At 38.6% G+C, this 25,736-nt stretch overlaps 1 protein-coding gene across 8 annotated transcripts in view; it reads left to right on the plus strand.

Annotated features, from left to right (window-relative positions):
- Positions 1-1,321: 1,321 nt before the first annotated feature.
- The window catches only part of AMBRA1 (autophagy and beclin 1 regulator 1), a 173,764-nt gene continuing 149,349 nt past the window's right edge, over positions 1,322-25,736 (plus strand). For 3 of the 8 annotated variants that reach the window (XM_079103398.1, XM_079103397.1, XM_079103401.1), the window contains exon 1: positions 1,322-1,549. The gene's annotated coding sequence lies outside the window, so the exon portion shown is untranslated. The remainder of the gene's footprint in view (positions 1,550-25,736) is intronic. The other 5 variants (XM_079103399.1, XM_079103400.1, XM_079103404.1 and 2 more) reach the window with 2 other exon arrangements.

Here is a 25,736-nt window from a genome sequence, read left to right on the forward strand (position 1 = left end):
TTTTTTTTTTGGATGGGGCATTTAACCACTGAGTCACATCTCTAGCCCTTTTTATATTTTTATTTTGGGACAGGGTCTCATTAAGTTGCTTAGGTCCTCACTGAGAGGCTGATGGTGGCTCTTGCCTCAGCCTCCTTAGTTGCTGGATGTGCCACTATGCCCGTCTATGGATGCTGGTCTTATACTGTATTATATACATGGGTTGTCCTTTAAATATTTTCACTGATTTAAAGGAGGATTATTTATTTACTTATTTTTGTGGTGCTTGGGATAAAGCCCCTGGCTTTGTGCATGCCAGGTAAGTAACTTGCCACAGAGCTACAGATCCAACCTTAGAAAAGATTTTTTTAAAAGTCACAGTAAAGTGTTGACTGAGGTTAATATTGTAAGAAGCACTCTGACTTAGATTACAAATTGTTAAAAGTCTTGGATTAAAAAAAACGCTCAGATTATCTTTTTTCCTTTTTTTACACCCTTCCTCTGTGGGTCTCCCCCCTACTTAGGAGGAGGTATGTTTAGATGCTTATGGCTTATATTTCGTAATCCATACAAATACTTGTGTTTTATTGGATTTTATCTGGAATGTGTGTACAATTCATACTTGTGCAGAGCATATTCATTTGTTTACTAAGAGCGATCAGAAAGAGGCCACTGAACCTGGTGATGTAACTGAGTGGCATGAGGTCTTGAGTTCAATCCCCAGCACCACAAAAAAGGAAAAGCCATTGTAGCGATGAAAATGGCAAATCAGGTTTCGAATCCAGAGACTTGTGATCATCATCTAAGAAACACACTTATGGTTTTAGGCCTTTAGAAAAAAATAAGCAACCCGTGGCTTTCCCCCACCTTAAGGTCAGAATACATACCCCTGGATTTTCCTGTGTTCTCTTGGCTTTGCTTGTAAGAGCCAAATTGGAACTTTTATAGCGATCGTTCACTTTGTTCCTCAGTCTCTCTCATATTTCATTCACCTCACTATTAGGAAACTATTGTTAAAGGAGGTGAAGTGATTTTCTCAGTTGGGATTAGTAGTGAAGTCCATAAGGGAGTCGGTGAACTATATTAAAAAACAATGTTATTGTACTGATTTGATCTTAGACACGCTTACAAAAAAACTCCAGTTCTCTATAAACAACTTAAAGAGCAGGCAACCACCAGAAAAATGGCAGAAGCGTAGAATACTCTACAGTTTATGATCTGGGTTTGTTTACTTATGCCTTGGGCCGGAGCCGGACCTTGAGTAAGGGTTGCGATGCTTTTCGACACTCGACTGCAGTTCCCTGAACGATTGCTTGGGCCTCTTCCTTTGATGTCTGGGGTGTTCGTGCGTTCGGTGATCTTTTGCGCCGTCTTCTTGCTTGATGTCTCCTGAGCGGCGGCTGCGGCGCCAGGTCGAGGGCTGAGTTATCGGCGAGGCCCTGGACCCGGGCCGCTTTCTCCCGCCGGTCGGTAGAGCGGACCCCTTGCTTCCTTCCTGCCTCTTCAGCCCTTCTCTCTGTGGCTCAGTCCGATCGCTGGGCTGCAAGCCGAGTCCTCGCCCGCCTTGCAGGTAGGCCCGGGAGGAGCCTGGGAGGCCTGGCCGGCATCCTTCCGCCGCGGGGTTGAGAAGACCTTGGCGCCGGCGGGTGGGCGAGCCGGCCGGCCGGCCTCCTAGACGCTGCCTGAGGAGAGTCTGCCAGGCTGTGTTCGGGGGCGCGACCGGAGGGCTGTCGGACCTGAGGGAGAAGCCGGAAGGAGGGAGAGGTGCTGGGGCTCCCCGGTGTGTTTTGGTAGGAAGGGGATGTTGGGTCTAGGGCGGGCTTCGGTACCCCTGGTGTGTTGGGGAAAAACAGCTTTCCAGGAACGGTTAGAGCTGTGCGTGTTTTGACCCTCCTCCTTTTCTCCCACCTAGGGCCCCCGGTGTCTTGACTTAATTGCACTGGGGATCCCCACTGAGTCTAGCCTTTGAAGGGACCTTTGAGTAGGTTGGAGGCTCGTGAAACAAGGCTCTCTGCCTCTTCTAAACCGAGTGTCATGTTATCGCCGGCCCCCCCCCCCCTTTTTTTTTTTTTTGCGCAGGGAAACAGGCTGAGGTCTGAGACCTGATTTTTTCCCTGTATCCCCGACAGGTCATTGAATGCTCCTAAGTCACTTTTTGTCATTTATCCGTTTTCTTTTTTTCAACCTCCCAATACAACAGTCACTTGGCTCACGGTTATTTGTCACTTGACTGCCTGTGATCCTTCCTTCCTAGGAATATAGATTCTGTCACTGGAGGCTTCAGAAGTTAAGGGCACCATGTGATCTTTGGGCTGGTTGTGTTTTTTCAATGTATGTTGTTTTCGCGGGAGTAGCGATGATAGTTTCTTTCTGTTTCTTGAGCAATATTTTCTTTGCTGTCCAGTTTTCCAAATGGTTGTTACTGATTTCTTCTCCTTAATCTGTTGTCCGGAAAAAAATTCAGCTGTGGTGTTAAGTGGTTAGTGTCCTACAGAGTATGCTTAAGACAAGTGTTCAGACACTTGTCTTGTTGGGATTTGTTTTCTAGGAAGTATCCAAAGGGTTTCTTTCTGAACAGTTTTGTTTCTTTTCATTGGTGGTTTAGTTTCTGCATATACTAGAGTTTAAAAGACGGGTGTGTAAAAATCATTTCAACATTGAGATACTTAAGTTGAAGGTTAAGGTGTTGTGAATACCATTATTCCTTTTCTTTCTCAACTTGGAAACTTTAGGGACTAAGTGTTCTTATTTATTTTATTTTCATTGGATCCTAGTCGGTATTCCTTATTTATTGAAAAAAAATTCAGCCTGGAGGTCGTAGATTGGATAAGTTTCCATAAATATTTAGCATCTGTTGGAGAATGGCTTTAAGAGAGTATGGAATAAATTCCTAGTTTTTGGATAGAAACTATGTAGGTCTATGTTTCTCTGAAGTTTTAGGATTCTCTTCTGAATTTTGGAAAGCCTACTGTTTCTTTAACTGTGTGTGTGTGTGTGTGTGTGTGTGTGTGTGTGTGTGTTCAGTAAAATTTATTTATTTACTTTTCTTTTGTGCTCAGTGCTTCATGTCTCACACGTGCTAGGCAAGGACTCTACCACTGAGCTACAGACCCAGCCCAATCAGTGAGATTTAAAAGAAGGGTCTTTGATCATGAGCGATTTCCTAGTTACCAGAACTGCAGTGTTACGAATAAAGGATTAATGAAAAGCCACCAGACACCTTTTTTTTTTTTGGTATGGAGAATTGAACCCAGGGATGCTTAACCACTGAGCCACATCCCCAGCCCCTTTTATTTTTTGAGACAGGGTCTTGCTAAGGACCTTAGGGCCTCCATAAGTTGCTAAGCCTTCCTTGAATTTGCCATCCTCCTGCCTCAGCCTTGTGAGTCGCTAGGTTTATAGGTGCACGCCACCATGCCGATCATCCACTAGACTCTGTGGAGAACCTGTATTGGGAATTAAGCTAAGAATGTGCATTCTCTGAACAAGTATTTTTATGATAGGAAAGAATGTATATCAGAGGAAGGAAGTTAAAGAACTGTCATTGTCCTCTGGGGATTGATAGACTCTGCATAGAATTTCAAGTTACAAGTAGTATCAGAGGCTCCTAATTAATTCTAAATAATAAATGGAGATTGCTATTGAATGACACTTAGAAATGTTAGGAACATTTTGTTTTGTTTCTGTAAGAAATGCTCAGAGGTTTAAGTTGATTTGAGGTAGACAAGAAATTTGTTGCAGGTGGAGTGGGAGGTTAATAGGAATAGAGCTTCTTATCAGCTTCTCTGCTTTGTGATAGAAGATTACACAAATTTTATGTGGTGGAATAATTTTTTTTTTTTTTTGAAGTGGGGATTGAACCTAGGGGTGCTTTATCATTGAGCTATATCCCCAGTCTTTTTCTATTTCTGCAGTGCTGGGGATTGAACCCAGGGCCTTATGCTTTCGAGGCAAGCACTGTGCCAACTGAGCTATCTCCCCAGCCCTCCTCAGTATTTTTTAATTTTTAATTTGAGACCTGGTCTTGCTAAATTGTTGAGGATCTTGGTAAGTTGCTGTGACTGGTCTCAACTTGTGATCCTCTTGCCTCAGTCTCCTCATTCACTGGGATAACAGTACTTGGTTGAATCTTGTATCATTCTATAAAAGTCAAATTGAGCTTTTTTTCCTGACTTTTTTCCCCCTGGAAATGTTTAGGTTCAGAGTATGGTAACAAAGTTCTTGGGGATTATTAAACATGTGAACTTCTTTGAATGTATTCTAGAACATGACTGGAACAGAGTTGAAACAACTGTTTTCATGATACTGGGGATTGAACTGAGTGATGCTTTACCACTAGCTATGCTCTCCAGCCCTTTTTATTTTCTATTTCGAGACAGTGTCTGTCAGAATTTCTCACTCTGCCTTAGAATTTGCAATCCTCATGCCTCAGCTTCCTGAGTATCTGGAATTACCAGAATGTGCCACAGTGTATTGGGCTGGATTTTTTTTATTAATACAGCAATAACTACCAATAATTACTCTTTTTTTTTTTTTTTTTTTTTTTTTGGTACTGGGGATTGAACCAGGGGCATTTTACCAATGAATTGTACATCCCCTGTCCTTTTTATTTTTTATTTTAGGCAGTCTCCTTAAATAGCTGAGGTTGGCTTCGAACTTTTGATTTTCCTGCTTCAGCCTCCTGTGCTACAATTACAGGCGGGTGCTACAGTTCCAGATTAATAACTTACATTTTAACTCTATATAATTTTCAAAGTATTCTCAATGTGTTTTAGGAAGCTTATTTTTATTCTTTTAAAAAAATTTAAAATTTATTCTAATTGGTTATACATTTTGATCATGTTCCTTTGTAAAACTGATGAATACTGAATCCAAATATTTATGGTCTTCAATATCCTCTTGAAGGTTGACAGTTTAGGTCAACATTTTATCTTACTCTTAAAGGAATTAGAGAAAAAGTTTTGTTTTCAACACACTAAGGTCTCTTTTGTAAGATGTAGTTCAGTTTTGATAGAGTTATTTTGAAATGAGATATACTTTTTTTGTCTAGTGGTTTGGTTTGCCCCCCAAAAATACAACAAATTTAAGTTTCACTAATCCTGGTCATTTTTGCTTCTTTCTCCTGTTGTTCCTAATAAATTCAGAGAGAGCTTTCAGTTTCTTGTTTTTCCAGAAATGCTATGATACAGCTTGTCTTACTCTTTGGGAGTAATTTGTTTGATCTTTTTAAGCCCTTTCCTCCCAAACTAATTTAAAGAGCTATTTTTTTTTCTTTTCAAAAAGTTAAAATTAGTTACTAATAAGAATTTTGGGATCAGTTATTGGTAGAATGTTTTTATGTGCCCAGTAGTGTGTGTGGCAATCTGCCAACACAGTGTGGTGAGAAGAAAATAGATTAGGGAATCAGGAGACCTGAGTTTAAGCCCTGAGCTTGCCAGCTTATTAGTTGAGATATCTTGCCCAAATTATTTAAAAAGGCTGTAGGGAAGGTAACTGTCCTTGATTGGGCATTTACTGTGTCATAATCTTTACATGTGTTCCTCATTTAATACTCTACAGTCCTTTAGGGTAGATGTTATTTTCCCCCTGGAGATACTGTTTGCTCTTTCTCTATACTGAAGCTTAGAGACGGTGAATAATTTGATGACGAGACCAGTTCTGCTCATACCCCAAGGGTACATAGCAGATTCATATCTAAGGCTATTTTTTTTCTTTTTTCTTTTTTCTTTTTCTTTTTCTTTTTTTTTTGGTGCTGGGGATTCGAGTTTATATTAGAAGAATGGGAAAGTGAATACATCTATCATTATATTTCTGTTGAAAAACACAAAGATGAAGTACATGGTAGGGTGCTTGCTTAGCAAACACAGTGCCATGTTCAATCCCTAGCACCACAAAAACAAAACAAAATAAAAACCAAAATATTAAAAGTGCTTTTCAAATATCAATTTAGAGCAGCAGTCAGCTCATCTTGGAGGTTCTTAGGTGGCTTTCTCCTTTCAAGACAGCCTTGTGTCAGACAATCATGAGGATAGAGGTGAACAAACATTAAAACCAGCCCTGGATGTGTTTACTAACATGTCTGTGGAGAGAAGTAGTGCTTGTAAGTACTAGTGAAAGGCAGGAGTTTTAGATGTTGCATGTTTACTTGGGATGAGACTCAAGATATTTACCCATTTTCTTCTAGTAAATCTTGGTTTATGTGTCTATAGATTAGTGTTACCTCTATCATCTGACTTGTTCTGTCTCTTCCTCTGCTTTAAGGGTTGATAATTTCTACTTTTCTACTGTAACTTTTGCCTTTTTTCATCATGTATTGTTCTTGTATTGTTTTTTGCCCTCCTGAAGTTTCTAGTATTCCCTCTTATAATCTTTTGGAACTTCCTTTTTTCTTTTTTGGTTTTGGTACTGGGGATTGAACCCAGGGGCACTTAACCACTGAATGACATCCCCAGCCCTTAGTATTTTTTATTTTGAGACAGGGTCTTGCTAAATTGCTGAGACTGGCTTTGAACTTTCAAATCCTTCTGCCTCAGCCTCCTGAGTTGCTGGAATAATAGGCATACACTACCACATTCAACCTTTGGCTTCTGCTTCTTTTGTTCTTTTCACTGTGCTGGAGGTTGAACCCAGGGCCTCACATATGACAGGGAAGTGCTCTTACTGAGCTACTTCCAGAACCTGTGGAGCTGTTTTGTTTTGTTTTTTTTTTCTTTTTTGGTATTAGGCATTCAAACCAGGGGCGCTTTACTACTGAACTACTTCCCCAGCCATTTTTATTTTTTATTTTAAATCAGGGTTTCACTGAATTGCTTAGGAACTTACTAAGCTACTGAGGCTGGCCTTGAATCTGTGATCCTCCTGCCTCAGCCTCTGGAGTTGCTGGGATTATAGGCAGGTTCCACCTGCCTGGTCTGGGGAGCTGTTACTTGATTGTGACTAGTTTCAGCCCTTGCCTTCTCAGATTTTTTTTTTTTTTTTTTTTTCTTTTTTTGGTACTGGAGATTGAACCCAAGAATGCTTAACCACTGAGCCACACCCAAGCCCTTGTTATTTTTTATTTTGAGAAGGTCTCACTAAGTTACTGAGGCTGACTTTGAACTTGTGATCCTCTTGCCTCAGCCTCCAGAGAGTTGCTGGGATTACAGGTATGGCGCACTACACTTGGCTACCTTTTCAGATTTTTTAAAAAATAATTCTTTTATATTGATGCATTATAATTATAAATAATAGTGGGATACATTGTTTCATTTTCATAAATGCATATAATTTGGTCAGTTTCATTATCCAGTACATTGCCCTTCCCTTTTTTCCTCTCTCCCTCTGGTCCCCTTTCTCTACTGTAGTGATCTTTCAAATTTCATGAGATCTTCCCTCTTTGTTTTTTCTTTTCTTTTCTTTTTTTTTGATGGTGCTGGGGATCAAACGCAGGGCCCTGTGCCTGCAAGACAGTCACTTTACCCACTGAGCTATCTCCCCAACCCCTTCTTTTTTTTCTTTGTAGCTTCCACATATGAGAAAAAAACAGGACTCTTGACTATGAGACTGGCTTATTTCACTTAGTATAATGCTCGCTAGTTGCATCCATTTTTCTGCAGATAACATAATTTCATTCTTTGTGGCTGAATAAAACTCATTGTAGCCAGGTGCCATGGTGTACATCTGTAATCCCAATGGTTTGGGAGGCTGAGACAGAAGGATTGCAAGTTTGAGGCCAACCTCAGCAATTTAGTTAGACTAAGCAACTTAGCAAGACTCTGACTTGTAATAAACAATAAAACAAGGGCTAGAGATGTGGCTGTGTGCCCCTGGATTCAGTTCCCTGTACCAAAATACAAAAATATAAACAACTCTGTTGTGTGTATTTATCACATTTCCTTTATCTGTTCATCTGTCAATGGACACCTAGGTTGGTTCCTTGTCTGGTTCTATAATTTGGCTATTGTGAATTGCACTTCAATAAACATGGGTATGTTTATATACCATGCATTGCTGTAGTATGCTGACTTGAATATTTTAAATTATTTTTTTGGTGGTATTGGAGATTTAACTGAGGGCCTCATGCATGCTAGGCAGGTGTTCTACCACTGACCCATGTCCCCAGCCCTAACTAGAGTTGTTTTGGATAAATTTTTAGTCTTGTTCATCTAGAAATGTTTATTGAAAGCTCATTAGATTCTGGGATACACAGGTACATATGGGTGTTGTTACCCTTATGGAGTTTATTCCAGTTGGGAGTATATTCAGCCAGATATCAGGTAAATACTGTTATGTAGGCAGCAGCAACTGCTCTGAAGGGAACAAATAAGGACTGACAGAGGATTAAAGGAAAGAGGTGGGCACTGGGTGTCCACAGGGGTTGGAACCTATAGTCATGGAGCCATAATCCTCCTGAAAAGTTGCAGTCATGATATGATTCTGTAAATTAAAGTTCCTCTGCTACAATCACCATGGAAATCTTCATTTAAGATTGGTACGTGTAATATTTGTCTGACCGTTAGTATATGATGACATTTGGCACTTCAAAGTATATCTATGACATAAATATCCAGCGTGCGTGACTGATTTTCTAACTTTTAATATGAATTTAATTAGTTCTCATTTATTAATTTTTTCCAAATTAAATATTCTTTGAAGATTGAGTTCAACATATTTGAATGTTGGATATTTGCCTTCAGGTGCATTTGTAGCAGGAAATAAGCTGAAGTACTTATGAACCTTGTACTTAGGGAATTGACTTAGGAGAACTGTGAAATTGAGAGAAGGAAAAGTGTGGGCCGTTGTTGAGTTTATATAAAATAATACCTTCTGTTTTGTTTGGTGCCTTTCTTTCAAGAAATTAAGTGTCTTGCAAACAGTTTTTACTACTCCTCATTGGAACTGTTTTTATCTGTAGAATTGAACATTTCATGATTTCATCATTTCTTTATTCCCTGCCCCCAGCATAGAACGTGTATTCTCCCATGAACCATTGTGTTAGGGGTGTGTGTGTGTGTGTGTGTATTTATGTGATATAAAATATATATAATGAAGTATCTAATTTTTTTTTTTTTTTGGTACTGGATATTGAATCCAGGGGTGCTTTTAAAAATATTTTTAGTTGTAGATGGACATAATAACTTTACATTTTTTTTTTTATTATGTGGTGCTGAATGATCGATCAAACCCAATGCTTCACATGTGCTAGGCAAGTGCTCTACCACTGAGCCACAACCCCAGCTCCAAGGATGCTTTACCACTTGAACTATATCCTTATCTCTTTTAATTTTTAATTTTTAGATAGGATTTCACTAAATTTCTGAGGCTGTCCTGGAACTTGTAATACTCCTGCCTCAGACTCCTGAATTGCTGCAATTATAGGTGTGTACCACCATATCTGACAAGTATCTAATTTTGCTTAGTTGGAGAGAATTAATATGCTTGTTTGGGGAGTGAAATTGAATATTTCAGTCTTAATGACTGGTGAAAATAAGGCAGAAAAATGTCTCTTTCCTAACTCTAGAATAATAAATAGCATAGTGGTATTGAATCTGGGCCCAAATAGCCTGGTTGGGTTCCAATCCCAGTACCACACTTACTGGCTCTACCAACTTAATCTGTGTCTCTTGTCATCTGTTAAATATCATATAGTTGTGAGAATTAAATGAATTAATACATGTAGAACTTTTAGAATAGCAATGTATATGCCAACTCTTATTATTATTATTATTATTATAACAAAGCAAAAGATTGTGTTCTTCGAAAGAAGACATAATATTGATGCTTAGATTGAAATGTGGGTGCTTTTGAGAAAACTTTATTAGGGAAGAGAAAGGTTAAACAAAATAGTTATCCCTCCTTTTCCTCAGTGCCCTTCACATTAAAATAATTAGTTTTTTAAAATTAATTTTATTTTTTTAATTTTGAAACAAGTCTTGTTAACTTGCAGAGACTGGCCTTGAACTTTCCATGCTCCTGCCTCAGCCTCGTGAGTTGCTGGAATGACAGGCATGTGCCACTGTGCCCAGCAGAAGGATGAGTCTTTACTGGGTGTAAGAAACCTCAAAAACAACAGTGACTGAAACAGAGTTCCAAATATAAGATAGATAACACATTTTTGTAAGATATTTTAGCAAAACAGGCCAGAGTCATTTTAGGACTAGAAGAACATTTCTTTGCAAAACAGGTAGAAAATAGCTAACCATCTGATTTTGCCATCTTTTTGAACTGATTGGTGCTTAAGGGATTTGGAAGTTGATAAAATGAATGGAAAAGCATGATATTTAGGGAAAAAGTCAAGGCTAACGAATCTCCTTGGGTAAAATTCCGGAAGAATGAACAACAGGGTACCATGACACAAACAGATAATCTCAGCTGCTTGTGTATTTTTTTCCCCTTGTATTGGGGATTGAATCCAGGGATGCTTTACCATTGAGCTACATTTCCAGTCCATTTCATTTTTTATTTTGAGATGGTCTCCCTAAGTTGATGAGGTTGACTTCAAACTTACTATCCTTTTGTCTTTCTTAGCCCCAGAGATGCTGGGGCATGGCTAATCCCAGCTACTTGGGAGGCAGAGGCAGGATAATATCAAGATTTTTTTTTTCTTTTTTTGTAGTAGGGATTTAACCTTGGGATGCTTTACCACTGAGCTATATCCCCAGTCCTTTTATTTTTTATTTTGAGACAGGTAATCACTTAGTCGCTGAGGGCCTCATTAAATTACTCAGACTGGTTTCAAACTTGTGATCCTCCTATCTCAGCCTTCCAAGTCACTGGGATTGCAGGCATGTGCCACCATGCCCAGTTAATTTTTTTTTTTTTTTTTTTTTTTTTTTTTTTGCGGTGCTGGGGATCGAACCCAGGGCCTCGTGCTTGCAAGGCAAACACTCTACCAACTGAGCTATCTCCCCAGCCCTTAATTTTTTTTTTTTTTTTTTTTTTTTAAATTGCACTGGGAATTGAACCCAGAGGTACAAACACTGAGCTAGTCCTCAGCCCTTCAAAAAAAAAAAAAAAAAAAAAAATCTTTTTAAAAATTTTGAGACAGGATCTCACAAAGTTGCATAGGACCTTGGTAAGGTGCTGAGGCTGACCTTGGATTTGGGATCCTTCTTACTCAGTCTCATGATTCTGGGATTACAGGCATGCACCACCTTGCCTGGTTTATTTTTTAATTATTTTGTTGTTTGTAGTATTGAGGTTTGAACTGAAGAACGTTCTACAACTGAGCTAGATCCATAACTATTTATTTTATCTTTAGATACGGTCTTGTAGGTTTGCCCAGAATGGACTCAAACGTAGAATCTTTCTGCCTCAGTCTCCAGAGTAGCTGGGTCACAGGCGTTTGCCACCGCACCCAGGTTTTTGTAGACTTTACGGTTGAATGTCATGACCTAATATATGCTTTTTTTTTTCCTCCTGGTGCTGCGGATTGAACCCAGGACCTCACACATGGTAGGTCAGCTCGCTATCACTGAGTTAAAGCCCAACCCTTTTAAAATTTTTAATTTTGAACTGGGCATGGTTGGATATGCCTGTAAATCCAGCAACACAGGAGGCTGAGACAGGAAGATTGCAAGTTCAAGGCCAGCCTCAGCAATTTAGCAAGGCCCCCAAGCAACATATTGAGACTTTCAAAATAAAAAGGGCTGGGTTTGTAGCTCAGTGGTAAAATTCCTCTGGGTTAGATCCCAGTGTTAAAAACTTTTTAAATTTTTGAGATGGGGTCTTGCTAAATTGCCCAGGCTAGCCTTGAACTCTTGGGGTCAAGTATTCCTATCTCAGGCTCCCAGTAGCTGGCTGGATTACAGGTGTGCATCTCCACGCCCAGCCCTAATATATGCTTTTAAAACAATACTCCTCTGTCTTCATTGTGGGGAGTGGTTTAGAAAGATAAGAAATGGAGGACGTATAGTTGGGATGCATTTAAGTTGTCCAGGCAAAAGATGATGATAGTCTGGATTAGGTTGTAGGCCGGTGAGATGGAGAGAAGTACAAAGATTCAGTGGCTATTTTAGAATTAGGACAGGCAGCACTTAATGATGGATTGGTTGTGTGGGAAGAGAGTAGTGTCAAAGTATAATTCCAGATTTCTAGCATGAGCATCTGATAGATGAAGGTGCCATTTCTGAGATGGAAACATTGGAGGAGTAGCAGATTTTGACTAGAGTTGGGGAGTGGAACGAAGACCTCGGTTTTAGTCATGTGAGGTGTGAGATGCTTGTGAAAACATACAAGTGGAGACATCAAGAAAGCAGTCTTTCCACTGATGTGAGGAGGTGGAGCTGGAGAGAAGTCTGGACGATTTTGGTAAATATATGATATTTGTAGGTAAAGACAATGGATATGCTCACATGGTGGAATGAGAAGAGTGCCCCAGAACAAGTTCTAAGGAATTTAAGAGAACAATCTGAGAGATAATGTTACAGAAACAGGTATATGTTTTCTTTTAAGAAGGAAGTGATTGCCAGGCACAGTGGCACATGCCTGTAATCCCAGACTGGGGAGGCTGAGGGACTAAGGCAGGGAGGCAGGGAGGCAGGAAGGTTGGAAGTTTGAGGCCAGCTTTAGCAACTTAGTGAGGATCTAAGCAATTCAATGGACCCTGTCTCAAAATAAAAAAAATAAAGAGGGCTAGAATATAGCTCAGTTGTAATGTGCTTCTGTGTTCAATCCCTAGTATCAAAAATAAACAAAAAAGGGAGGAAATAATCTCTGAACATGAGGTACAATGGCACAGTCTTTTTTTTTTTTTTTTTTTTTTTAAGGGGGTACTAAGAAATAACCATATAACCCAGGGGTGCTACATCCCCAGTCCTTTCTTATGTTTTTTATTTTGATAAAGGGTCTCTCTAAATTGCTCATGCTGGTCTTAAGCTTGCAATCCTCCTGCCTCAGTTGTCTGAGTTGCTGGGATTATAGGTATACACAGCCCATCATGCTTTTAAACTTTTCTATCTTCAGGTTTTCTTTTTTCACCTCCCTACAGAATAGGTCTTTGTATCTTGGTTTTATGGGCTTTTATTTTTCTATTCCTTATCTTTATTATTTCTTATTGCTCTTCTGTGGTCATCGTTGGTGTACTCTGAGGTCCTTAGTTAATCTTTTTATTCATTTACTCATTTATTGGTTCTATTTTCCTTTCAGTAAGTTAGATAATTATGACAATGTTCTGTATTTTATTTTATTTCCTTACATTTTTTGTATGCTGAGGACTGTACCTAGGGTCATGTTACCACTAAACTACATCCAAACCCTTTTTATTTTTTATTTTGAGACACCCCTCGTTGACATTGTTGAAAGACCCTGAATTTGAGATCCTCTTGTTTCAGCCCCCTGCCCCCAGTTGCTGGGATTACAGGTGTGTACCACTGCACCCTGCTCTATGTTTGGTTTCTTTTGTTTTCCATTTATTGCCTAGAAAATGATTAGCTTTATTGAGATAATATGAAACATTTGGTCTTCAATCCTGTCTTAAAAAAATTTTTTTTTGGTACCTGGAGTTGAACCTAGGGGTGCTTAGACATTGACCAACATCCCCAGAATCCTCCTTTAAAAAAATTTTTTTTTTTTTTTTTCTTGAGACAGGGTCTCATGAGTTACTTAGGGTCTTGCTAAATTTCTGAGGCCAACCTCGAACTTGTGATCCTTTTGAGTAGGTGGAATTATAGTTGTGTGCCACGATGCTGGGCTTCTAAAATTCTACATAACTTTCCTGTAGAATGCTAAGCATTTTGTGGACATTAACCCCCTGGTTCTAGTATTTTTAAAAAAATATCTTTATTTTTTTTTATTTTTATTTTTATGTGGCACTGAGAATTGAACCCAGTGCCTCACATGTGCTAGGCAAGCTCTCTACTGATGAGCTACAGTCCCAGCTTATTAATAACTTTAATAACTTATTGAGGTGCTGTTAACTTCACATGAAATTAACCATTTTAAGGTGAACAATTCAGTGGCATTTGGTTAATTCTAAAGTTTCCACAGTTCCCCCATGTCTTGTTTGAAGACATTTCCATCACTCCAAAGTAAAAACCTTTGAAATAGGGCAGTTTCTTCTCATTTCCCCTAGCCCCTGACAACTACCAGTCTTCATTCTGTCTCTGTGGATTTACCTATTCTGGATATTTCAAATACATGAATCATATAATCTTTGTGTTTGGCTTCTTTGACAGTATATTTTGGTAGTGTGTTTATCCACATTGGAGTAATAATCAGTATTTTGTTACTTTTTAATGGCTGAATAATATTCCATTTTAACATATATGTCATAATTTGTTTATCCATGTACCTATTTATTGAACATTTGGACTGTTTTCACCATTGGCTCTTGTAAGTTGTATTGCTGTGAACATGCATGTGCATGGACTTATATTCAATTACTTTGGGTATATACAAAAGTGGAATTACAAAGTTCTATGGTAATATGTTATTGATGTTATTGCTAAGAGTCTTAAACCAGAGATTAAAGCTAACATCTGCAGCTTCCACAGAGAGTGTGATTCGAGAGTTGTTAGGTGAACTTAAACTGGGACTCAGAATCTCATATATTTAACTTTTTAAGGAACTAAGTTCTAACATTGGATTTTATTATTTGCATTTTACTGATGGGATAATTGAAGCACAGCATCTGCATGGTTTTTAACTTCCTATCATCTACAGAGTAAGTCAGTGATGGAATTAGGAATTTAAACTCTTAATCATGTTCTTTGTCTAAGGTGACCCACATAAAACCATGTTGCATTTGCATGAAACTGTTTGAAATGGGCTTCCTATATTTTATAATCTCTTGAAGGGGTATTGTTCAGGTGGTGTTAAGCAGATGTTCTTCCATAAAGAACAGGACAAGAGGGAATATATTTTAATTGCAACAGAAGGGATATAGATTACATGTTAGAAAGAACTTCCTGACTACAAGATACTGGAATGTTACGGAGGGTGATTGTGAAATATCTTCCCTAAAGACTTAGTAACCATCTTTTTGGTATGATGTAGGTGTGAGTTTGTTTAGAAGTGATGGAGATGACAAGGATGACTTAGTAAGGTCGCTAGTAGCCCCAGGACACAATTGATGGTTAACCAAAACAATATCCCTGGCATTTTATATTATTTTATTTTTTGGTACTGGGGATTGAATCCAGGGACGCTTAATCACTGAGCCACATCATCACTGAGCCACATCTCCAACCCCCTTTTTAATTTTAATTTTGAGACAGGGTCTAAAGTTGCTGAGGCTGGTCTCAAACTTGGATCCTCCTGCCTCTGGAGTTGTTGAGATTACAGGTGTGTGCCACTGGGTCTGACTCCCTGGCATTTTGATGAGTATATTTTCTTTCTTCTTTTTAAAAATAGTACTGGGTATTGAACCTAAGGGTGCTCTACCACTGAGCTATATATCCAACCCTTTATATTTTTCATTTTGAGACAGGGTCTTGCGAAGTTGCCAAGGCCGGTCTCAAACTTGTGATCTTTCCTACCTCAGTTACTGACTGTAATACCAAGTTACTGGTATTACAGGTGTGTATACCTGGTTGTATTTTCATTTTTCTTATAAAAATAATAAACAAAGTAGGTGAATTGGTCAAGGTCTTGTGGTGAAATATTAGTCTTCTGAATCTTCATAACTTCTGTGTCCATGTTGAATACTCATCCATATGTTCCTTAACTTTTTTTTTTTCAATTGTCTTGCTGTGTCGCCCAGACTGGCCTCAATATAGGTAATCCTCCAGCCTCTTTAGTAGCTGGAATTATAGGCCTGGTGGACCACACCTGGCTTACCTATTTTTTTTTTTTTTAATCTTAAATGAGACTTTTCTTGGCTATGTGATGTGTTGTGGTTTTTCCTAAACCATAGGAATCAAAGCCAATGCCTGCATCTTCCATAGAGTGTTTGATTTGAGAATTACTGGCTGAGTTTAGATGGGGACAGAGAAAGTCTTTCCTCAAAAATTTGGTCTCTGATTGTACATGTAGAAATGGGAACACGTTAGCAGTAATAGACCAGGGTAATGGATTCTTTATATTTTTAATTTTTGTGGTGTAGGGGTTGAACCCAGGGCTTTGTGGCTGCTAAGCAAGTGCTCTATCCTCAGCCCTTTTTATTAATTTTCATTTTGAGACAAGTTCTCACTAAATCATCTAGGCTGGCCTCAAATCCTTTTGCCTCATCCTCTCAAGTATCTGGGATTATGGATGTGTGCTACTACACCCTGCCCAGTAATGGATTCTTTAAGACTAGTTTAGACAAGGGTCAGGTTAAAATTGCTTAGGTGAAGGTGCACATAATCTAGATGTATTTTTGATTTGTGCTCTTTAGAGAAATAAAGGACCAAAAGATAGGCAAACTAACATTAGTTTCTGTTATAGAACATGAACATAAAAGTATTTATTAAATGCAGAATTAAATCGCTTGTTTAAATGCTCAGTTCAGGAAATGCCAACGTTAGAGATTCAGAACAACGTAACTTATCTACCTCATACTTAGTATCTACAGTAAGGTATTTCATAAGGCAGCTCTTGTCTGTTATCAAAATCATGTTTTGAGATCTGGGGGTTAGTATCTTACTGGGAGACTGAGCTGGGAGGGTGCTGTCATTTGAATGTTTATATTGGGACAGAATTCATGTTGATATCCTGGCCCAGAAGGTTGGTGATATTAGGAAGTGTGACCTTTGGGAGATTATTAGGTCATGGGATGGAGCCTTTTTTTTTTTTTTTAAATTTCTTTTTGGTACTGGGGATTGAACCTAGGGTGCTTTACCACCTAACTACATTCCCAGCCCTTTTTATTTTTTCTTTTGAGACAGTGTCTTGCTAAGTTACTTAGGGCCTTAAGTTGCTAAGGCTGGTTTTGAATTTGTGATCTTCTTGCCTCAGTCTTCTGAGTCACTGGGATTACAGGTGTGGGCCACTATGCCCAGCATCCCCAGCCCTTTTTAAAAAATGTTCTTATTTTAAATTTCGAGAAAGTTTTGCTAAGTTTCTCAGACTGGCCTTGAATTGTTATCCCCCTGCCTCAGCTTCTAGAATTGGTGGGATTACAGTTCCACCATGGTGGGGAATAATTTTTGAATACTTACTATGTATAAGAAATTTTATTCTCCGTGTACTGACACAAATTTATAAAGTAGATGGTGTTATCTGCATTGTAAAGGATAAGAAAAAAGTGAAACATTCTTTTTTGTCAAACATTAGACTACAACTAGACAATGACTACAACAAACATTAGACTATAACTAGACAACTCTACATCTAGGCAGAGATGGAGAAAGCAGGGTTCTATTTCACTCAATGTTTTTTTAAACTATTCCTTGGAGGTACCTGGAGGTGGCCATGAGAGTTTAGGAAAACTTTTGGTTTTCCCACTTTGCTTAAACTTTCCCTTTTTGAAAAGGAAATATGGAAGACCATTAATCTAAGAAATTATAAAATAAAATTAAACAATGTGAAGATTGAAAAGATGTCTAAATTATGTAACTGCCATGCTAAATTTCAATTTAAAGATTGAAAAGATGGTCAGATTGAGTCAAAGTTTGACGTGACATGATTTCACAGCCACACATTCAGTGCTGTTCTGTTCTTAGGAAATTTGGTATTATGGGAATAGATTGAATTCTAGGCCAGCCCCTGGGTAGAATCTGAGTGTGATCTGAGAACACTTGTCTAAATTTGGAGGCCACAAATAAATGTATAATGGGGATAGACCCATCTTTAAAATTTTTTTTTTTTTGGTATTGGAGATTGAAACTGGGTGCCCTATAATCACTGAATTATATCTTCTGCCCCATTTCTTTTTTCGTTTGAAGCAGTGTCTTGTTAAGTTCCCAGGCTGACATTGAACTTGTGATACTTTCTGTCTCAGTGTCCTAAGTGCTGGGATTACTGTGCCTGGTGATAAACCCACCTTTCAAGAATGGTGTAAGAGCCAGGTGTGATGGTGCACACCTGTAATCCCAGCAGTTTGGGAGGCTGAGGCAGGAGTATCTCGAGTATTTCTCAGGAAAAGTGAGGTGGTAAGCAACTTAGTGAGACCCTTTCTCTAAATAAAATATGAAATAGGGCTGGGGAATGTGGCTCAGTGGTTGAGTGCTCTGAGTTCAATTCCTGGTACAGCCCCTCACCCCAAAATTGAAAAAAAAGGAAAAGATTGTAAGGGTCAGAAATATCAGGTTTCGAGTTCAGAGTAATCACTTCCAAAACCAGCTTACTGGTAAAATGTTGATAATGTTATTGATGACAATTTTTAAAGGTATATCAACACATCCCTTTCAAATGCCTGAAAGCTTCTACTATATCAAGAATAGGTCCTTGCTGGGCACCATGGTGCGTGCCTGCGATTCTAGTGTCTTGGTGAGAGGCTGAGTCAGGAGCATTTTAAGTTTTAAGACCAGCCTGGGCAAGTAAGTGAGACCCTGTCTTAGTATAAAAATAAAAAAATTAAAAAGGGCTAGTGATGTAGCTCAAAGGTAGAGTGCTTTTCTAGCACGTGCAAGGCCCTGGGTTCAACCCTCAGTATAACAACAGCAAAATGCTGTTCTTTACCTACTATATATTCCTTATGGGTGGTGCCTAGCATGTTTGTTTTTGATAATCTTTTTATTTATTTATTTGAGACAGATGTTAAGTTGATCAGCTTGACCTGTGGTCTAATCTGTTTCAGTTTCTCAACTGACTGGGATTACAGGTGTGTGCCACTCGGTCTCTTTATTTTTTAATTTTTTTGGAACTGGCAATTGAATCCAGGGGAGCTCTACCACTGAGATACTTCCCCAGTTCTTTTAAATTTCTTTTATTTTGAGACAGTTGCTTAGTTGCTGAGGGTCTTGCTAAATTACTGAGGCTTGCCTCTGAATAGCTGGTTTATAGGTGTGTTATATTGTGTCCAGCTTCAGATCATCTATAAATTGCTGGTTGTTTTTTTTTTTTTTTTTTTTTGTTTTGGGTACTGGGAAACCCAGGGGTGCTTTACAACTCAGCTCCATCCCTTTTCAATTTTTTATTTTTAGACAGGGTCTGCTAACTGGCTTGAAATTTCCAATCCTCCTGACTGAATCTCTTGATTTGCTGGGATTATAGGCTTGAACCACTATATAGGGAGTGAATGATTTTTTTATTCATAGGTGCAGCTATTATTAATGAATGAGAAAACTTGAATTTCTTTTTTATTGGACTTAAAAGAAGCAGCAACCCTGGAAAGGACCTGGTTTTTTATGTCTCAGAACTGCCCTTAGTGAGTCTTCAGGCAGGTTAGTTCAAGGTCTTGTGTTTAAATGCTGTTTAAGTCACATTTAATTCTAGTATACCCATGATTTGACCAAAAAAGTTAAAGTATTTTCATTACCATAGTTTCAAAAAATTACAGCATTGTTTTTTGGGAAGGAAGTTTATGCTGACTTGAACTGGCAGGCTTATGTGCATACTTACTGAGCATGTCTAGAGCAGTGTTTTGTGTAAAAGGACCTTGGGAACCTTATGCCCTGGAATCAAAAGGGGAAATTTGTTACTTATAGACTATCAGCAGAATTGAAACTAGAATAATTGTAAGAAAGCTAACATGAGAGATTATCTTTGCTTTTGGGAGGATAGATTGATTTTTCAAACCATAACACTGTTCTTCCTAAGGTTAACACTTAACTGGGCACTACCTGTAATTTCAGAGATGCCGGAGGCTCAAGGAGGAGAATCCCAAGGTATCCTCTACAAGTTAATCTCAAGATAATCCTCTACAAGTTAGTGAGACCCCCTCTCTGAAAATAAAAAACATCTGGGGTAAAGTATCCCCAGGTTTAATCCCCAGTACCACAAAAACCAAAAAATAAACAAACTCAAAAGGTTAATTCTTGCCACTTTCCAATATAGTAGTTATAGTTACAGTGTGTTGCAGTTGTGGTCTCCTCAGTAGACTGAAATGTCTTTGAGACTGGGAATCTTTTCTGTTTGTTTTCACTTCTTTTGGGGGCGGATAACCCGGGATTGAACTCAGAGGTACTCTATCACTGAGCCGCATCCCCAGCCCTATTGTGTATTTTATTTAGAGACAGGGTCTCATTGAGTTGCTTAGCACCTTTTGCTGAGGTTGGCTTTGAATCTGGATCCTCCTGCCTTAGCCTCCCGAGCCACTGGGATTATAGGCATGGGCCACGGTGCCTGGCTTGTTTTCACTTCTTTGTCCCTATCACTTACTGTAGGTTTTGGCATATGGTGTAGTCTCCCAAAAATATGATAAATGGAAAAAAAAATCCTAGTTTGAACCAAGGTCAGTAGCCATATTTTGGTCCATATTTTGGAAAATGGCTTGTAACTAAGTATACTTGTTAAATGTATTGATAATACAGAAGAACCTGAGAAAAGAAAAGAAGCTGTACTTTTGTAACTGTCAACCTTAAGTTGATCACTTACTGGCTGTTTGATGTGGGCAAATAATTTCACATTGAGGCAGGTTTTTGTATGTAAAGTAGGAGTAGGATAGGAGGGGACTTTAGAAACAGTATATAAAACATAGTGATAGTAGCTATTACAAATGAATGTTTTAAAAATAATCAGTAATACCTTTTGCAGTTCTGTTTGAAAAAGGAAGTTTTTTTTAATTAAAATTTTTTTATTTTTACAGACTGCATTTTGATTCATTATACACATATGGGTACAACTTTTCATTTCTATGGTTGTACACAATGTAGATTCACACCATTCATGTAATCATACATATACATAGGGTAATACTGTCTGTTTCATTCTACTATCTTTCTGTCCCCCCACCCCCTCCCACCCCTTTTTCCTCTACACCATCCAAAATTCCTTCATTCCCCCCCCCCACACCCTCCCCATTATATATTGTCATGCACTTATCAGAGAAAACATTTGGCCTTTGTTTTTTTGGGCTTGGCCTATTTCACTTAGCATGATATTTTTTAGCTTCATCCATTTACCAGCAAGTGTCATAATTTTATTCTTTTTTATGGCTGAGTAATATTCCATTGTATATATACCACCGTTCCTTTATCCATTCGTCAATTGAAGGGCATCTAGGTTGGTTCCACAATCTAGCTATTGTGAATTGAACAGCTGTGAACATTGATGTGGCTGTATCTCTGTAGTATGCTGATTTTAAGTCCTTTGGGTATAGGCTGAGGAGTGGGATAGCTGGGTCAAATGGTGGTTCCATTCCAAGTTTTCTGAGGAATTTCCATACTGCTTTCCAGAGTGGCTGCACCAATTTGCAACTACACCAGCAATGTGTGAGTGTGCCTTTTTCCCCACAGCCATGCCAACAATTATTATTGCTTGTGTTCTTGATAATGGCCATTCTGATTGGAGTTAGATGAAATCTTAGGGTTGTTTTAATTTACATTTCTCTAATTACCAGGGATGATGAGCACTTTTTCATATATTTGTTGATCGCCTGTATATCTTCTTTTGTGAAGTGTCTGCCCAGTTCCTTAGCCCATTTATTGATGGGTTCTTTGTATTTTTGGTATAAAGTTTTTAAAGTTCTTTTTAAACTTTGGAGATTAGTGCTCTGTCTGAGGTGTGTGTGGAAAAGATTTTCTCCCACTCTGTAGGCTCTCTTTTTACATTATTGATTGTTTCCATTGCCGAGAAAAAGTTTTTTTAGTTTGAATCCATTCCATTTATTGATTCTTGCTTTTATTTCTTGCGCTATGGGTGTCTTGTTGAGGAACTCTGGTCCTAAGCCAACGTGATGGAGATTCGGGCCTACTTTTTCTTCTGTTTTATGAAGGGTCTTGGGCCTAATTCTTAGGTCCTTGATCCATTTTGAGTTGAGTTTTGTACAGGGTGAGAGATAGGGATTTAATTTCATTTTACTGCATATGGATTTTCAGTTTTGCCAGCACCATTTGTTGAAAAGGTTGTCTTTTCTCTATTGTATGTTTTTGGCACCTTTGTCTAGTATGAGATAACTGTACTTATGTGGTTATGTCTCTGTGTCTTCTATTTTGTACCATTGGTCTACCTGTCTATTTTGGTGCCAATACCATGCTGTTTTTGTTACTATTGCTCTGTAGTAGAGTTTAAGGTCTGGTATTGTGATACCTCCTGCATCACTCTTCCTACCCAGGATTGCTTTGGCTATTCTGGGTCTTTGGTTCTTCCAGTTGAATTTCATGATTGCTTTCTCTATTTCTATGAGAAGTATCATTGAGTTTTTAATTGGAGTTGCGTTAAATCTGTATAGCGCCTTTGGAAGTATGGCCATTTTGATAATATTAAATCTGCCTATCCAAGAACACGGGAGATCTTTCCATCTTCTAAGGTCTTCTTCAATTTCTTTCTTTAATGTTCTGTAGTTTTCATTGTAGAGATCTTTTACCTCTTTGGTTAGATTGATTCCCAAGTTTTTTTTTTTTTTTTTTTTTTTTTTTTGTGGCTATTGTGAACGGAGTTGTTTTCCTCATTTCCCTTTCAGATGTTTCATCTTTTATGAATAAAAATGCTTTAGATTTATGCATGTTGATTTTATATCCTGCTCTTTTGCTGAATTCATTTATGAGGTCTGGAAGTTTTCTGGTGGAGTTTTTTGGATCCTCTAAATAAAGAATCATGTCATCAGCAAGTAGTGACAGCTTGAGTTCCTCTTTTCCTATTTGTATCCCTTTAATTTGTATCCCTTTAATTTCTTTAGTCTATCTAATTGCTCTGGCTAGTATTTCAAGGATAATGTTGAATAGAAGTGGTGAAAGAGGGCATCCCTGTCTTGTTCCTGTTTTTAAAGGGAATGCTCTCAGTTTTTCTCCATTAAGATTGATATTGGCCATGGGCTTAGCATAAATGGCCTTTGCAATGTTGAGGTATATTTCTACTATCCCTATTTTTTCTAGAGCATGAAGTGGTGTTGTATTTTGTTGAATGCTTTTTCCGCGTCAATTGAAATAACCATGATTCTTAACCTTAAGTCTGTTGATGTGATAAATTACATTTATTGATTTCCAGATGTTGAACCAACTTTGCATTCCTGGGATGAACTCCACTTGATCATGGTGCACTATCTCTTAATATATTTTTGAATTCGGTTTGCCAGGATTTTGTTAAGAATTTTTGTGACTATATTCATCAGAGATATTCGTCTAAAATTTTCTTTCCTCCATGTGTCTTTGTCTGGTTTGGGTATGAGGGTGGTGATAACTTCATAGAATGAGTTTTGGTAGGGTTCCCTCCTTTTCTCTTACGAAGGAAGTTATTGTCAGAGAAGTTTTGTTTGCTGTGACTTGTGTACGTAGGAAGACTGTTCCCTCTTATGATTGTTTTTGGTCCGGGGGCCTTGCACATGATAGGAAAGCGCTTTGCCCTGAACTGCATCCTCAGCCCCCTCTTGTAGTTTTCTGCTGAAAGGAAATAATTTAAGATTAATTCTTCTGTGGTCCTACAGGCTAGTTCCATGGCACAGAGTGGGAATGGGCTCCTTCGGGAAACCTTGCTTTTTGCAGATCTCTTTATAATGCTACTTCCATGTTGCACACTCTGCCTCTTTTTCTGACTGACTCAGCTGTTCTACATCAGCTGGGTAAACATTTGCTAGGTTTGCCCCAGCCAGAAAGAATGCTGTACTATCCTCTTGCTTGGTGCTTAGAAAAGGTTAAAAAAAATTTTTTTGAAGCTGTGATTTAGTGATAATCAGTGAAAAAGGAGCTGAGTTCAATGGCACACACATGCGATCCCAGTGGCTCTGGAGGCTGAGGCAGGAGGATAAAAAGTTCCAGGCTACCCTCAGCAACGTAGTGAGTCTCTGTCTCAAAATAAATAATGAGAAGGACTGATGATGTAGCTCAATGGTAAAGAGCCCCTGGGCTCAATCCCCAGTACCGATAAAAGAAGGAAAAAAAAAAAAAATGAAAAAGGTAAGCTACAGGGTAGTAGGTGTTTATTGTGATCCCATTTTGAGATTTTCTTTTTTGGATTGGGGATTGAATCCAGGGGTACTTTTATCACTGAGTACATTCTTAGCCCTTTGTATTTTTTTTGAGACAGAGTCTAAGTTGCTGAGGCTAGCCTGCAACTTGAAATCCTCCTGCGTAAATCTCTGGATTCACTGGGATTACTAGTATGCACTGCTGCACCCAGCATTGTGTCTGTTTTTGTGCGAACATTAGTTTTCATTTTTTTGAGATGAATCTTTGAGTGTGCAATAGTTGGGTAATGTGCTGTGTGTTACTTTTCCCAACTAAAATAACTAAATTAAAGGCACAAAATAGTTTGTTTTCGGAGTGTTCATTCTCTATGTTCTTGGCGCACATCACTTACCTTGATTTCTGGTGCTTTGCATTAGCATCAAAGCATTAATGTCACTGGAATCAAATGTCCTGGCTTCCTCCTGCTCCAGTATCAGTACCAGTATTTGGGAGAGGAGTGTTGGTTGGAAGGAGTCAGGTTTATTCAAGGCCAGCTCAGAAGAAGATAAAGGGGCAGGCTCCTCAAAGCTCTGTCCATTTAGGCTCAGGGAATGGGAGGGTTTTTGTGGGGAGGGAGGCTGGCATTGAGGCTGCATTCTGGGCAGAGCCTTTGTCAGCCAGCAAGTGTGTCTTTCTCTGGAACATCACAGAGCATTTTGACGTCCTTTAGCTAGTAACTAAGGAAGGGTGTTACAAAGGACTTCTGAGTTCTCTGAACCTGAGTTCAATCCCAGACCTTCCACATGCTCGGCAAGCAGTCTACTACTGAACTCAAAATTTTATTTTGATACAGGGTGTTTCAACTCAGATATGTCAGAGAGACTTTTTTTGCTCACCCTAGGTTAAAAAAACCTTTTTTTTTTTTTTTGTATTTTCATTTTTCATTCCTAGCATGTATATTTGAAAATATTGTTTATATTTTTTATTATATATCAATATTTATCATAATTTATTGTTATAGTGAGTTCATATTATGTATGCAGTAAACGTCTTTTGACTGGCTATCATTACTCTTGTGTTTCGTGTAGTTCCCCCTCGTGAGTGTGTGTGTGTGTGTGTGTGTATGTATGTGTATGTGTGTGTTCTTATTTGGAAAATTAGGGAAATGGAATCCGGGTTTTTAAATCTAGTGTTTTATTTTGACTGGCAGAGAAATGTGATTGGCAGGGTAGAGGGGCATGTGAACCTTTTAGCATAACTCTGCATTTAATAATTTGACTTTTCTTTATCCTGAAGCCTTGAGGGAAATTTTTCCTTTCCCTATTATAGTCAGCCAAGATCCTGACCTGGGCTGACTCTTAGGACTGGAGACACTGAACAGAGTCTCTGTTGAGCCAAGGACTGGGAGTCAAGTTCTGATATGATCTGAAGGCAAAACTGAATTTAAATCCTGCCTTGGCTACTGACTCATCCAGTGAACCTAGGTGGATTTCTTAACCTCTTCTAGGCTTTATTTTTCTTATTTGTCCAGTGAGTAATCCCTTCTGTCCCGAAGCTTGTGAGGCTGCCTAGCCTAGGTTAATGTTGTCAAACTTTGTTTTTGTTTTTGTTTTGTTTTTAATTGGTGCTGAGGATCTAACTCTGGGGAGCTCTACCTCTGAGCTACATCCCCATCCCTTTTTAAAATTTATTTATTTTTATTTTTTGGTACCAGGAATTGAATCCAGAGGAGCTTAACCATTGAACCACATTCCTACACCTTTTCATTTTTAATTTTGAGATGGGGTCTCAGTTGCTTATGACCTTGCTAAATTGCTGAAGCGGGGCTTGTATTTGTGGCCCTCCTGCCTCAGGCTCCTGGATCCCTGGGATTACTGGTTTGCGCCACCTGCCTAGCTCTTTCTTATTTTTTTGTTTTGTGTGACAGGGTCTTGC

The sequence above is a fragment of the Sciurus vulgaris genome, assembly GCF_902686455.1.
Source record: "Sciurus vulgaris genome assembly, chromosome: 11".
Classification (NCBI taxonomy): domain Eukaryota; kingdom Metazoa; phylum Chordata; class Mammalia; order Rodentia; family Sciuridae; genus Sciurus; species Sciurus vulgaris.